Source organism: Lissotriton vulgaris, chromosome 12 (genome assembly GCF_964263255.1).
Source record: "Lissotriton vulgaris chromosome 12, aLisVul1.2, whole genome shotgun sequence".
Lineage (NCBI taxonomy): Eukaryota > Metazoa > Chordata > Amphibia > Caudata > Salamandridae > Lissotriton > Lissotriton vulgaris.
Genome location: NC_141700.1, coordinates 553,794,382 through 553,805,821, shown reverse-complemented (window position 1 = coordinate 553,805,821; position 11,440 = coordinate 553,794,382). Strand labels below are relative to the sequence as shown.

Below are 11,440 nucleotides of genomic sequence, written 5' to 3'. Positions count from 1 at the left end.
TAATAATTCAATGGTTCAGTCAGATTTTTAATAAATAATAAGGAAAGGTAACTGAGAAAGTTACTTTTTACGTGCCTGAACTGCCAGAAGGCTAATTGTATAAATCTGTGCCAGCTCTCAACCTGTGCTCAGGCTTGAGTAGGTGTGAAACAAGTATGAAATACCTCCCAGGAGCAAACACTAGGCTGACCAGAATGGATTGAAATGACTTCTCGGAAATCCACAGAATTTGCAGGAGGGGGGCAGTGGGACTACTTTTGACAGCACAGTGTCGCATCCTGCTTGACAGGTCTGTTGAAATCCCGAAGCAGAAGATAGGACTCCCATGGCAAGGGGAGCATTTAAAAATGTTTATTTCCCCTCAGCGCCAGGGTTTTCATGGCAGTGACAAGAAGTGAAAATTGACCTCCAATTCTGACCATCTAGATTAGGTGGATGCAATTGGAGGTCTGCTTCTGACGGTCCTTACTTTACAGGGCAGTCAGAGGGGTAGTCTCCACCATGATGAAACCTAAGTTCTGCCTGATTTCACATTGGTGTGTGAACCTTTACCTTGGTGGCATGCATACTCCATGGCCATTGTGATGGAGTATTTTGTGAAACAAACAAGGACCCCCTGATGTGGATAGATTTCCTGAGTCAGGGCAAGACTTTTTTGTGAATATAATACTCAGGCAAAAATGTATGGACAAACACTAGCACATGAATATTGGCATTTTGCCAAACAATACAATAAAAAGCAATCAAAACAGGTATTTGCACATTTGATACATTTTAATTAGTACATAAAAAATTACTCAATGCTAAAAAATAAGTACATTCATATGTATGCATGATAAAAATGTTTTGACATTCTGACATATGTATAAGTTCAGATAATCATCAAATACATATCACGATTCAGTAAAAGATGGTTTCCTGTCTACGCGTTTCGACACAGGAGTGTCTTCCTCAGGACTGTACCATCGTATTTCTGTAAAAACATATTAAAAAATATTTTCAATATTTACAGCTATATATAGTAAAGTGCAAAGACCGTTTTTATGCCAAATTAAACCATATACATCAGGCTAGTGTTTCTTAATTTTCAGTTTTGATAATACCGCTAAGTGTTAATGCATGAGTTTGTCATGAGAAACCAAAAAACAGACATCATTTGTACATATTTACACCTATCTATGTATCAGTCATCAGTCAGATATATACATAGTATACAGAGTTATAACATCTAACTAAACATTTAAATTTATACACTCTCATTTTTAATCATACTACCTCATTGAGAGGCATGTTCCTAATACAACCCTGATTACTATATACAGTGAGGAAAACTTATAGTGGGGAGTGAAAGAATCCCCATAGATAAAAGAGACAGAAAAACTGAGAAGTATATACAAGGATTTTTTGTGCCTTTATTTAACACGATATGTCTCTACTTATTGCAGTAATATTTTGAATTATATAAGGGACCAGAGGTTTATTATTTTGACATAATTGCAGCTTACCTAATTAAACACGAGGTGACCGCTAATAATATGAGTTGGTGAATAGGGTCAGCTAGTAGTAATACCTACAATGAATAAGGAATACACAACTTTATGTTCTGCAGTTCTTAAAAAGTAGTTTTAATGCATGGTAAGTTGCTAGACACGTTTTTATCCTAATATGCAGTGAATGCAGATATATTGCTATTTACAGAACATTTCTTACCAAAGGACACAACAGAGCTGTAGTGGTAATTTTTGAGCAGTATAGGTGAGAAAACACGTCCTTACTTTGAGATTTTATTCTAGGTATAAATGAAAAATGATGATAAGCACACGTTAGACTCCTGTGTTAAGTACTTAATCTCTATTACTATACTGTTTAACTTGTACTGATAGAATAACACAGTGCCACATTCTTACCATAATTAAAAACAATAGTGGTCGTGTTTCAAAAGGGTAGATTCTGGTGATCCTGAATAATAAATATTCTATAACGTAGGTGTTAGGGAGAAAAGCAAAAGAGTGGATTATAGACCTACTATCCTAGCATTTTTACATGTCCTAGGCCTGTGGCACCTTTTAAAAGGACATAAATTTTACCTTTTTATTCTGTGTGCGGGTAAACCGGCTGCAGAGGTACCCGGCGTCTTTTGATTCTACATGATAAAAAGCGGGAAAACGGGACCTGGCATTAGCTTTGCGTGTGCTTAGCGCAGATAACCTGTTGGTTTTAGATTTGAGAGTTACCTGGTTTAAAGTCTTTCCAAATGGGCCGGCTCTGACTGGTACTAGATGGCTTTCTTTCTGTGGAAAGGGATAAGTTCGCCTCGCATTTAGCAAAATAGTTTGTTTGTTTTACTCGTTTATAGGAACTAACTGGTCTACTGCAAACAGCTTACCGTGATGTCTGCGTGTGGGAAAAACCGGCTGAAAGAGGAGTCCGGCGTCTCTTAAATCTGCATAGTAAAAAAGCGGGCAACCGGGACCAAACATTAGTCACACGAACATGTGCTTGGCATGGTTAACGTTTCGTTATTCGGGGTGAAAATTACCTGATTAGATGTTTGTCCACATGAGCCGGCTACGACTAGTGTTCGGTGACTTTATTTCTAAAAAACAAAGCACGTACGCCTCGCATTAGCAAAAATAATCAAAAGTTGTCTTACTCATTTTAAACGGCTCGTTAGTTTAAACGCAGCAGCTTACCGTGATTTATTCTTAAAAAGGCTGACCGGTTGCAAGGGATCCCGGCGGTATCTCGTTGTGCTGGAGTATACATACTGCAAATATACAAATCGGGGCCTAAGTCAAAAGGTAAAATCTTTGACTGTGACAAACCTGACTGGTGTATCCGATCCTAGCTCCCTTGGGTCAGCCGGAAATTGCACCTAGGTCCCAGACTACTGTGGCGATAGAGTATCACTGGAGCTAGTTCTTCTTCGTGCTATTTCTACTAAAAATGTAGAAAAAAATACTATTTCTGGCTTGCCTAATTTGAGCGTTTACATTTTGGTCTCATTTTTTTAAAGAAATGTGACCCTGTTTTTCTAATTCAGTTTGGGATTTCTATTGTTTGGTATTTTGACTTTTTGTTACTGCTGTAGTACTGCATAAATACTTTACACATTACCCTAAGTTAAGCCTTTTTGCTCAGTGCTATGGCTACGAGGAGGATGACCTCAGGTTAAGTTAATGTTTTTGAGGGTTCACACATTACATGGGTTCCTAATATTCCTTGAGGTGGGTTGTCCTCAACCATAATCCAATTTCTTACATCAAGCATGTAGTGGAGTGTCTTCAGATGGTGATACAGACCTATAAAAAGAGTTAGTGCATAAAACTGGGGTGGACTGAGGTCACTTGGCTGAGACCAGGAAATTCATTACAGATCAGAGCAAACTGTCTTTCTCCAAAATGAAAAGGCCAAATTGACACCAATTAAAACCCGGATTACCAGGCATTCTCTGAACTGAACACCGCGGTCTGCCTCTATGGTTCTGACAACAGTCCCTCATTTCAGGCGAATTCATCTGCAAGGGTTTATGTTTTTGGCTTCGAAGGTCTGTTGTCAAATAACTGTTTGCAGGCAAGCTGTAAGGGAGCACAATATCTTCTGGAAAACAACAAAACAACTTACCTTTTAGAATAAGTTTAAAATAAAACTAAAACATTACTTGGTTGTTGTCTTGTCTTCCCTTAAACCACACTAGAGTACTTCCTTTTAAACGCCATGATTCCTATTAGTTAAATATGTGCCTTATTCATTCATTCATCCTGAATTATCTGGACAAGTTGTCTTCGTAGCACGCACATACCACCATTTCCACCAGGGAAAAAGTTATTATTGGACCTGACAGCCTTAGGGTGGTCTTCCCTCAAACTTTTTACCTTCCTCCCCAATATTTTGCTGACCTCGTTTTTGCTGGCCTTAGTGCTCTTCCTACTTTACCACTGCTGACCAGTGCTAAAGTCAGTGGCAGCTGGTGACATTTGAAAGTGGTGAGGCGTAAAGTTATCGTGGTACTGCACTGAGGCGAGGGAGCGCTGCGAGTGAGCCTGAACAACCTACAGTTGGTTCGGGGGGGTTTCCCTCACTCCACCGAGAACATTTTGAAATTAGAGTGGATAAATGGAGCATTTTCAAGCACATTTGAGGAAGCGGGAAGGTTGATAAAGCACTTGCAAAAGTGTTATGACATCAATAGTAGAGATTTCATATGATAATGATGTAGGTAGCCGCTTGTTCAGTATAATCAGAGAACTACACTTTACAACCCCCAAACCACAACGCACTGACTCACCTGTAAGCACTGTATTTTCCTTTCAATTGCCTTCTCAACATTTTGGCAACTGTGTACCTACTTCACACAGAGTGGCACAGAATCACAATTGCAACTTAAATAAGTGACCTTTGCTTTTATTGTTCAGCAGAGGCCATGGGTTGGATGGCCAAGTTCTCTGAACACCTTTTTGACCCACTGACAGGCACTGTGAGAAATTGACACAGCCTTCAGCCATTGCTCTTAAGCTCTGGATAATTGGTGATGTGGCTGGATGGGTAGGCAAGTGAATAAATGTGTTTGAGGAGGATGGATGGCTGAATGGGCAAATATGCGGATGGGTTAATGAATGGATGTGTAGGCCATGGGTCGATGGATGAGGTTGTGGGGCGAATAAAGGGAGGCAGTAAGGAAGGGGTGGATGAATTGTCTAGAAGAATAAAGAAACCACCACTACCATAATTATGCAGTATACGCTGCAGGATGTGGTCCTGTTCATAGCACACAAAATAAAGTCAGATGCAAACCGAGAATAAGACTCTTAGCAAGCACACAAGGAGCGGTGCACCCAACAACCTGCAGCTGAATTCATATCACCCATAGTGAAAAATCATTATGTGGGGATTTAAAAAAAGACAAACTGATACGATCAATACAAAGTATTCCAAATCAAATTTAAACATATAACACATTTTCCGGTAGTAAGGAACGCAAATATACTGTTATGTCTTGTCATTACCACCGAAATAGAGGAGTGACTTGTGCTTCTTGTTCGGTCAGAACACTCATTAACATGTGGTGCTCATCCATATTTTGTTTTTATAACAGAACATCTTTTACCATGTGAACTGAGCAAACATTTTACATCGCATTTACATGTTCAGCCTGCAACAACGATAGAGAACACCACCTTTTTAGATTGAACTATAACCTTCAAGTCTCGTCACAAACAGACCGTAACAAAACTCATAGTACCTCTATCGGTACGCCGCCGCCCACAGCCCCACAACATTCACACAATAATATACAGACACAGTGTTATTTGGAAAAAGGAGCTGCAGGTTTATCTATACTACTATTATAAAGAGAGAACAGAAACCTTTTGGCAAGGTAAACTCGAGAATCACAGCGCCAATCCACACACCCAATACATTGTTGTAATCCTTAGGGTGTGTAGATGGACATAGGCTGCATAAAATTTTTAAAAAACGTAAATTAAAAAATTAAACTTTAAAAACAAAGTAGTCCCCTAAAAGTAGCGCCGGTCGCGACGTAGCGCTGGCCGCGACCTAGCGATGTCCGCAACATGCGTGATGACGACAGGCGGGGAGGAGCGGTGACGAACAGTGAGGAGTGGAGGTGAAGTCCGGAGCGCGGGGAAGTGCGGCGGCTCAGGTAAGACAAAGGCAAAGGCGAGGCGGGAGGCGGTCTGGGCAATGTCGGGGCGGGCGGGGTAAGGCAAAGGCAAAGGCGAGGCGGGAGGCAGTCTGGGCAATGTCTGCCCCGGGCAACGCTGCCGCAATCCGGAAATGCTGCCCCCAGCCCCCTTCTGCCCCAGGCAACGCTGGGGCGGGCTGCTAGTTTGATATACAAATAAAAGGTGGGTTATCTTACAGGCGATCCCGTCCGCCCCGCAACCCCTCGTTGCAGGCCACCTGAAGTTTAGCCAAAGAACCACCAGCGGCCATAGCCCGATGTTGTACCTGGGAGGATCTCTCCTCCCACTGGTGAACCTATCGTCCACCCAACTCCGCCCTCTGAACAAGGGACAGTGACTCACACTTTCCCCACCCGGGCGGAGCGCTATATGGCAAGCCCCCGGTTGCTCAGGTTTGCAACCGCCCTAAGGACTAACGGGGCGCCGTCATACTCCAAATTCCCAAGAAGGACCCCTTGGAGCATGTATGACTTATGCATGGTGCGCTGTGCACTGGAGGCTTCAGGTCCTGTTCCTGTGCCTTTCCGGTTTTGGGATCGCCCTGTAACTCCTGCAACAAGAGACAAACATTAATAGCGGTCCCCCTCCCCACTTCCCACCTTTCCAACCGGTGAGCGGTGGGGAGGGGAATTGGAAAGGTGTTGGATCTAAGGGTCCTGGAAGGGGAGGGGGATTACCTATGGCCGGAGCGGCTGAGGAGGCCAGGGGGCAGCCTGGGACGAGACCTAGCTGGAGAGGGGGCAGCAGACAAAGAGAGCACGTGGGAGGAGGGGCCACCCCTATATACTCGCAGTCCCGCCCCCTCCCCAGCAGCTCGCTCGCGACACCCCCAAGGATGGGCTGCCCGGCTGCCCTCAGCGATACTACGGGGCCTGCCCTCCTATGGGGTCCCTTTCAGGGACCACGGGCAACCTGCATAGTACCTCTATCGGTACGCCGCCGCCCACAGCCCCACAACATTCACACAATAATATACAAACACAGTGTTATTTGGAAAAAGGAAAAAGGAACTGCAGGTTTATTTGATATACAAATAAAAGGTGGGTTATCTTACAGGCGATCCCGTCCGCCCCGCAACCCCTCGTTGCAGGGCACCTGAAGTTTAGCCAAAGAACCACCTGCGGCCATAGCCCGGTGTTGTACCTGGGAGGATCTCTCCTCCCACTGGTGAACCTATCGTCCACCCAACTCTGCCCTCTGAACAAGGGAGAGTGACTCACACCTTCCCCAGCCGGGCGGAGCGCTATATGGCAAGCCGCCGGTTGCTCAGGTTTACAACCGCCCTAAGGACTAACGGGGCGCCGTCGTACTCCAAATTCCCAAGAAGGACCCCTTGGAGTATGTATGACTGCACGGTGCACTTTGCACTGGAGGCTTCAGGTCCTGTTCCTGCGCCTTTCCTGTTTTGGGATCGCCCTGTAACTCCTCCACAGCCCTGGGTGTGGCCTCCGCTGCACCCAGAGCCCCCACCACTTAGCTCCCCGCATCTCAGTATATGCAACCCGCTGCCTCTAGAGCTTCCCCTATGTCTAGCAAGAATAGCGCCATGCCTACCTTGGACCAGTGCACCCCGTCTGTTTCCCAGCAGCCAGCGAATTTCGCATGCAGCATGCCGTGCCTTATGAATCCCAACCCCTGCATCTCCGTGAATTTTCGCATGGCTGCGTTACGCGCTTGCTGGCTACTTCCAACGCTTCCGGGGATCTAGCCCCGCCGCCAGGTCATTCCCCCCCAGATGCACCACTATGATGTTTGACTGCGGTCTACCCTCATTCAAAGTCCTGCCCAGCGTTCCTACTAGCTCCGCCCAGCGCATTCCTGGAACCAAACCAGGATATATTGGTGTTGCTGAAACCATGTTTCCAAGTAACCATCGTGCAATTCTTGCGACATGAGAGTGCCCCAACACGAGAGCCTGAAGAGTCTGTCTCTTGCCCAGTCACCCAGAAAGGGCACTGCACCCCAACCTACATGGTGGCTGCCCGCAAAAGCCACGGCCTGGCTAAAAAACGGGACAAATGGTCTGTCGGGATGAACTAGGGGATCCGACTCATGGTGCATGCATGCACACACCCCCAAAACTCCGAATAGACCGCCCACTTACTGCTGCTAACTTCTCAGACTGCGTGAACGGCAAGTATGTGCATAGCTTAGGCATGTCCCTTCTAACATTGTGTACCATATCTCCTGGTGTTAATGAAATGTTATATTCGTCCCCCTTTAGCATGGCCCGAGTGGACCTTATGGGGCATAAACAAGCAATGAAGCAACTGTAAGAATGATGAGACTGGCTATGCCATTTGTATTTCTTAGGTGTCTGCGACGATAGCCTCCTATCCCCTGGAATTGGAAAGGTGTTGGATCTAAGGGTCCTGGAAGGGGAGGGGGACTACCAATGGCCGGAGCGGCTGAGGAGGCCAGGGGGCAGCCTGGGACGAGACCTGGCTGGAGAGGGGGCAGCAGACAAAGAGAGCGCGTGGGAGGAGGGGCCACCCCTATATACTCGCAGCCCCGCCCCCTCCCCAGCAGCTCGCTCGTGCCGCCCCCAAGGATGTGCTGCCCGGCTGCCCTCAGCGATACTACGGGGCCTGCCCTCCTATGGGGTCCCTTGCAGGGACCACGGGCATCCTGCATGAAAACATACATAAATAGACGCCGGACAGGTTTTCGGGTCTAGGTACATGACAGTCAGAGAGAGGCTGAATCCGCGGCCATCTGGATGTTATGGGGGGTGGGTGGGGGCTCAGATTAAAGAGTGAGTGGTCGCAAGGGAAGGGGTGTCGCGCTGGGGTTAAATAAAATGAAACTTAACTTACCTTTCCCGGGTCCCGCGTTTTCTGCTCTTTTCTCCATGATAGAACCCAGGATACTCCTGTAACCTCAGATCTGTAACTCTGCACGGACCCAATTGACTGCAGAGTGACCAGAGCTATCCTGTGCCCTAGGATCCTAATGCCGGTAGAGGCAAAAAGAGACCAGAACTATCCTGTGTAGCCTCAGATCCCTGCCCTGCAGCAAGATCCTTCGCTCCATGACAGAGTACAGGATTATCCTGTAACCTCAGATCCACAATCCGGCACGGAGGTCCTGTGGACCACAGAGAGGAGATGGACCTGTCCTGAATACAGACACCCCAGTTTGTTCTGACTACAGTAAGGAGCAAACTCTCCTGCACTCAGACCCCTACACTCATCAGCCATTGCACCCCACCTCTTCCGACTAAGACCCTCTGCATAATGGACCTGCCACTCTCTCTCAGCACAGCAGCTATCATGCCCTGTGCACCCGCACATCCCACATCCACTGGCTGTCCTGCCCTCCATACCTCCTCCCTCTTGTAAGCCGGGGATACTCCGCCCGCAGGGGCACAGGTCAAGCTGCATGCGATTCCTCCCTAAGACCCTATGACTCTTTACTGTTCACGGACAGTGGAAGATGTCCGAGGGGGGTTTAAGGAATATGGAAGGGAGACCTGGAGGGGGTGTGCGTGAAACTCCCTTTTCCTAATAGGACGACTTTCCTTTCACCTGCCTGAGGTCGATAACTCTCGTACCTATAAGATGTGATGTAAGAAGGGCTCTTGTATAAGAGACGTCAGCCCCCCACCCCACATTGACGACTCTACAAAAACTGAGCTATTGTTAAAAATGTTACCAGGCAAATAGAATCGTGGCTGACTGCTCCTGGGCCGGGGTCCCGTGCGCGCTCTTAACAAACAGGAACAACGTCAGCCGCGACGTCACTGCCAGTGCCAATCCCTCTACTGACGCTGCTCCAGCAGCGCCAGGATTGGTCAAGGGCAGAGATACTCCCTGCCCATTAGGAGACCGGAGGCTGCCGCATGAAGCAACCCTCGGTCTCTTAAGGGGCAGGCTAATGCGCATGTTCGGGCTGAACATAAAAATGATCAGCCCAAAAACGAGCATGCGCACTATTGCTGTAGTGCGCTGCTGTCACTCAACTCCCTGAGTGCTGCCACAGCCCCGCCACCACCCACCCCCTTCAGCGTCCCTCGTTCTACTTCTAATCTCCGATGCTAATTCCAATCAGGAGTCCTAATTGGAATTAGCATCTGAGAAGTAGTAGAACGAGAATTTGAATGCCATGGCATTAGTGGCGCAATGTCCCAGCGCCCCCAATGGACGCACCGCCACTGGCTAAAGTGCATGTGCTCACGCCTTAAAACATGGTAGAATTGGAACCTCCCCAATTAACATATTCCATTCACTTGTAAGTCCCTAGTAAAGTGGCACTAAATGTGCCCAGGGCATGTAAATTAAATGCTACTAGTGGACCTGCAGCACTGATTGTGCCACCCACTTAAGTAGCCCTTTAAAAACATATCGGGAATGCCATTGCAGTTTGTGTGTGAAGTTTTAAACTGCCATTTTCACCTAGTGAAATAGATCTTTCTACAGGTCCAAACCATCCTTTTTAATACAGATAAGTCACCCCCTAAAGTAGGTCCTTAATTGCTCAGACGGCAGGTGCAGTGTATTCAAAAAGTGGAAGGTGTACTTTTAAGTTTTACATGTCCTGGTAGTAAAAACTCTTAAATTCTTTTTTCACTACTGCAAGGCCTAGCTCTCCCATAGGATAACACCAGAATTACCTTGTTACATTTAATAAGCTTTAGTTTGCCAATGTGAGCAGGTCATCAGTTCAAGCTTGGTACCAAAAGCACACAGCAGCAAACCAAGGTCAAGCACATTTGTTCCCTCTGTTTCAATTATCAGTTGGTGCAACCACTTCCGACATCAGCTGCCCGAGATGTATCAACTAAAAAATGTACATGAAAAAAATGGAAGGTGCACTCCAGTGAAGTCGATAGCACAGAACAATATTTTGAAAATGTCTTCTCTTTATTTCTATTCTTTCGTTTTCTTAAATCAAGGGCACAGCCAACGCGTTTCATTCCCCTAGTGCCAGGGGAACTTCGTCAGGGCATATATGGAGAACACGTAAATATGGTGATCTGTGTCAGGTGAGGAAAGTTCCTCAATAAACGGACATCAAGGTGTAGTGTTCCAGGTATTCAGGTTCTGGCAATGGCCACCAGTTTTCAAGCCCCCAAGCAATGATCCAAGTAGGTGTTCAAGCTTTATATCAGTTCCAAATTGAATTCTGAACAGTTGAATCATTGGGTAGTCTGCCTCAATATAAATTGTATCTAAATTCTAGTTGCAATTCCCAGACAAAATATATGAGGACCGAAACATATACTTCCCCACAATATGATTTGGCGTTTCTCCCGTCAGGGTTGTACCCGTAATGAGGGTGAAAGCAAGTTCCCAGTGCCTGTGATATGGCGCCAGATTCCCGTAACACAGCAAGCCGACACACTCTTAAATTCATTTTTCACTACTGCAAGGCCTACCTCTCCCATAGGATAACACCGGAATTACCTTGTTACATTTAATAAGCTGTAGTTTGACAATGTGAGCGGGAAACAGCCATTACAACGCGGTTGTTACTTTGCAGGCCGTTACATGGCATGCATTACAACGCATGCGACGTAACCACGCGTACACTTTACGACGCGGGCCATTATATTGCATGCGCATTTAAAACGCATGTGATGTAATGGCATCGGAGCACAGACAGCAACACAGGAACCGGGAGCAGAGACTCGGTGGCACTGGGAACGGACCACGAGGAAGGAGAGAAGTAAGTGGGATTAGGGTTTAGTGTAGTCTCAGGTGGTAGTAGTGTAGGCGCTAGGGCTCAGGGTTGTG

General features: G+C 46.4%; 1 long non-coding RNA gene across 1 annotated transcript; it reads right to left on the bottom strand.

The window, feature by feature from the left end:
* Positions 1–780: 780 nt before the first annotated feature.
* LOC147677723 (uncharacterized) lies at positions 781–1,982 on the bottom strand. The gene is made up of 4 exons (XR_015302566.1): positions 1,908–1,982; positions 1,711–1,789; positions 1,506–1,570; positions 781–973 (listed from the first exon to the last, which is right to left on the bottom strand). It is a non-coding gene; the product is annotated as an uncharacterized LOC147677723 (long non-coding RNA).
* Between the last annotated feature and the right edge of the window lie 9,458 nt (positions 1,983–11,440).